This window comes from Jaculus jaculus, chromosome 1 (genome assembly GCF_020740685.1).
Source record: "Jaculus jaculus isolate mJacJac1 chromosome 1, mJacJac1.mat.Y.cur, whole genome shotgun sequence".
NCBI lineage: Eukaryota > Metazoa > Chordata > Mammalia > Rodentia > Dipodidae > Jaculus > Jaculus jaculus.
Genome location: NC_059102.1, coordinates 132759366 through 132763861, shown reverse-complemented (window position 1 = coordinate 132763861; position 4496 = coordinate 132759366). Strand labels below are relative to the sequence as shown.

General features: G+C 41.3%; 1 pseudogene; it reads right to left on the bottom strand.

Annotated features, from left to right (window-relative positions):
* Positions 1–300: 300 nt before the first annotated feature.
* LOC101606394 lies at positions 301–959 on the bottom strand (annotated as a pseudogene).
* Between the last annotated feature and the right edge of the window lie 3537 nt (positions 960–4496).

Genomic DNA, 4496 nt, shown 5'->3' with positions numbered 1-4496 from the left:
CAGTTCAAATATTTCAAATTTTCGTTTCTTGTTCCGTAATCTCTAATGTGACCAAGAAGTTATATTCCAACAACATTCACACCAGATTACTAAATATCTACCTGTTTTCAGCAAACTCACTCTGTAACTACTGCATGCCTTCCAAAATGAGCATTCACAAAAGTATGAACCCACTGTGTTAGCTGGCTTGCCATCTTGGTGATGATCTTTTATTGCTAAAATATGTCAGGTGTTAATTTTCTAAGGAATAAGTCAAAATGATACTCTTCAATTTAGAAATATGAAGAAAGAGCTATAAAATCATGCTGTCACTCTAAGAAGTCTCTAATTCTTAATATCCCAGGAGAGTTTGACAGCTTTAATATCAGAAGAACGTTCATGTTGGAAATCCCAGCAAGTTCTGGTGATATGATTTTTGTAGGTTTATGGAGAGAGAAATATTGTTTAAGTGGCTTTCATCATGCCAGACAGCTTTGATGTTATTTTTCTAATCATTCATGATTCTTTTGGTGTACTCTCTAGCAATGCTGAGAACCTAAGCAGGTGTGCCTACCAAAACAGCAGCATGGTAACACAAATCTCCCTTTCCCATTGGTGTATAAGCTTCTGATGACTGATTTCTGTCATAAGGAAACCCATTAGGATTTGTCTTATTCCAATGAGCATGTAACTGAGCGACCGACTCCCTCATAGTCTCCAAACCCTAACTTCTCCTGCACACTTGATCCCCATCCATGCAGAACAGGTAGCCAGCCTCATACTGCACGTGGTCCATGGTGTGTTCACGGATGGTCTTCATGCGCATCATGCTGAAGCCTTGTCATCTTCTCTCTTGTTTGATTTCTTTTCTTTTTTCTTTTTTTTTTTTTTTTTGAGTGTTTGGTGGCCATGTAGAGGTATCCAAGGCATTTGGAGAGGTTATCTAGCATGATATAAATTATTACTTTCTGGCCAGCCATAATAAAAACTTATCAGCAGACATCATAAAAGTTTCCTAAGTAGAACTGCATATATCTGTGAAGACAAAACCAAACCAAACCAAAACAAAACAAAAAGGCTGGAGAGATGACCTGTGAAACCTAAGGACCTGAGTTCAATTCCCCAGGACCCACATAAAGCCAGATGCTCAAAGTGGCACATGCATCTGAAGTTCATTTGCAGTGGCTGGAGGCCCTGGTATGCCCATTTTTCTCTCTCTGACTCAATCTTCCTCTCTCTCTCTCTCTCACTTTCAAATAAATCAAGAAAATATTAAAAACAAAACAGAAGGACTGGAGACATGACCCAGGTTTGATGCTCCAGTACCCATGTAAGCCAGATGCACAAGGTGGCACATGTATCTGGAATTCATTTGAAGTGGATGGAGGCCCTGGCACACCCATTCTCTCTCTATCTGCCTCTTCCTTTCTCTTTCTCAAATAAATAAATAAAATTAAAAAACAAGCTTTATCTTCTACTATCTCAGCAGAACACACACAATATAATTTGCATGGACATAGCTTATCTATCAATGCTACTAACAAGCTATTATATATTCTCTTTGAGTAGCAGAGAACAAAGTGAAGTTATCCATCTTTTGTTTCCATGGTAGCATCTATAGATCATAAAATAAAAAGAGCTTTACCTTCTCATTTCTGGAACACTCAAACCAAAGCAGTTTATAAGAAGGAAGGGTTTATTTCATCTTATATCATGGGATGGCTGAGCAATTTGGGTTGAAGCAGTCTAGGTACTGGGCTTGGAGGGGGGTTAATAAACCTCAGGGTCCACTCCCAGTGACCCACCTCCTCTGGCAAGGCTCCTCCTCCCTAAGGTTCTGCCTGCTTGGGATTGAGTCTGAGGTTTACTCACAAGCACATGAGGCTGTGGGGGACACTACGTTCAAAGTACCACAAGTAGCATAGAAGAAAGTGGAATTATCCAACTTTCTTTTGCCAGATGACATTTATAGATCATAAAATAGAAAGGGAGTTCCTCGTGAAAGGGACTGAAAATTAATGAGATCAGGAAACTCATTTTGAGGAGAGACCAGCCAGTTTTCAGGGTTATCATAGAAATGGAACTTACTTTAGGGATTGCCTTGAGAAATGTCTTGGATTCCAGGAGAAGAAAGTTTTGCTGTCTGAGCCTTGCTACGCGAGGTCAGCTATGCATGCAAGATTGGGGTGGTAGAGCTGGCACTCCACTACGTGGCATTATTTCCCTATTTTATGCTGTGACCTTTGCTATGGTGTCATCATGTCCAACTAAAAGGTTTGACAATTTTGCTGATCCCTTTTTAAAAACTAGTTTGGGCTTTAACTTCATTTCATTTATCTTCACTCGAATTCTTTTTTGGTTTTTCAAGGCAGGGTCTTGCTGTAGCCCAGGCTGACCTGGAATTCACTATGTAGTCTCAGGATGACCTTGAACTCCTGATGATCCTCCTACCTCTGCTGGGATTAAAGGCTTCTAATTCTTTTTTTTTTTGTACCTTTTTCTCTAGTTCCTTAAAGTAAAAGGTTGGATTATTAATAACATTAATAAAACTCACCCTTACCATGAGGTAGGATTGCTGAGTTTAGACCATCAGCTACGTTAGCTACAACATTAGCTACATCAATAGCTAAACCATTAGCTACATCAGTAATGGGCCAGTAGGGGCTACATAACAAGACTCTATACAAAGGAGGAGGAGTGTATGCCACTTGCAGGAAAAGTGGATAAAACTAAATCATCAAAGAAACATGTCAGAAAAATAATTATCATATTTTCTCTCGTGTGAGACTATAAATTGCCATCTGTTTTCATGTCATATATAAGAGAGATGTGGGTAGAAAAGGACTCATGAGAGGGGAGAGGGTACTAAGAGGAAGAAAGACAAATACTGCATGTCTTTTATAATACACAGATTGTAGCAGATGGAAACAAAGGGTATTGAGGGGAATAAAGGAACCAGAAGGAGGTTGAGGGGATAGGAGAGAACAGAGGGGTGAGAATGAGCAGAATACTATGATACACAGGTACAAAAATATCACAGTGACATCCATGATTTTGTACACTAACTAAGAGAACTTTTTAGAAAGTATGCTGGTAAATGTTCATACCTTGTAATGTTTTCAGATTCTTCCTGTAATTTATTTTCTAAATTTCATTCCAGTGTGGCCATGGAAGAAATCTGGTTTAATTTCAATTTTTAAAAAATATTTTTTTCATTTATTTGAGAGAGGGAGAGGAAGGTGGAGGGAGGGAGGCAGAGAGAGAGAGAGAGGCAGATAGGGAGAGAATGGACAAGCCAGAGTCTCCAGCCACTGCAAATGAACTCTAGACACATGTGCCACCTTGTGCCTCTGTTTTACATGGGTCTTGGGGAACTGAACCTGGGTCTTTAGGCTTCACAGGCAAGCACCTTAACTGCTAAGCCAGCTCTCCAGCCCTAATTTTAATTTTTATAATTCAAATCTTGTCTAATTATAAGAAGTGAAAATATGATGGTTGTGACACATTGCCATCTGGGGTAGGGGCTACACTTGGCCTTGCACGATTATAAATGCTGCCTCACTTTCACTGATCAGAGTTTCTCAGTCTCTTTATTAAGGGGGTGGATATTTCTAAGAAGCTTGGGTGCTCAGTAGGGATTCTGTGTAGTATCAGGCTGGCCTCGAACTCACAGTGGTTCTCCTCCCTGGGCCTCTCTCTGGAGTGCTGGGATTAAAGGTCTGCAGCTACTCCTGGCAGAGGAATCTCTATGTTTGGGGAGAAGCACTTTTGGGCTCTGGAGAGTGGGATATGGGCCCCACCCTGTCTTTGGCTTGTCTGCTCCCCTCTGTGGTACCTTTGTCTCTCCCCAACATATCACAAAAGAGTTGAGGCAATTTTGGGAGATGTGAAACCCACATGGGGAATTTTCTGAGCCTTCTGGGGGAAAAGGAACACAAGCTGAAGGAACAAATAGTTGAAGCTAGTGCTGCCTTTATGAGTGGGCATTTTTGGAGGCTGCAAGCGTGAGACTCCATGATTTTATTTTCCTATGAGGAAAATGGCTAGAGACACATGAATTGAGTCCAAATGGGTGCAAGAAACCTCTGGTGTGGGGGCTGAGCAACTCTGCGAGGGATGGGTGTGAAAGACATCCCTTGTGGGAATGAGTATAAAGGAAATGGATCAGTCACAGGATGACTCTGAAAATGGGAACCAGGACTGGAGAGATGGTTCGGCAGATACAAGAGGCCCTGATACATCCATTCTCTGTTCTGGCAAATAAAAAGTGAATTAAAAAAGGGGGGGGGGCCGGGTGTGGTGATGCACGCTTTTAATCCCAGCCCTCGGGAGGCAGAGGTAGGAGGATCACCATGAGTTCAAGGCCACCCTGAGACTACATAGTTAATTCCACGTCAGCCTGGACCAGAGTGAGACCCTACCTCCTACCTCGAAAAACCAAAAAAAAAAAAAAAAAAAAAGGGGGGGGGGGGACCAAAGTGTTAACACATGAAGAGTTTTGTTCTCTGTATTTTCTA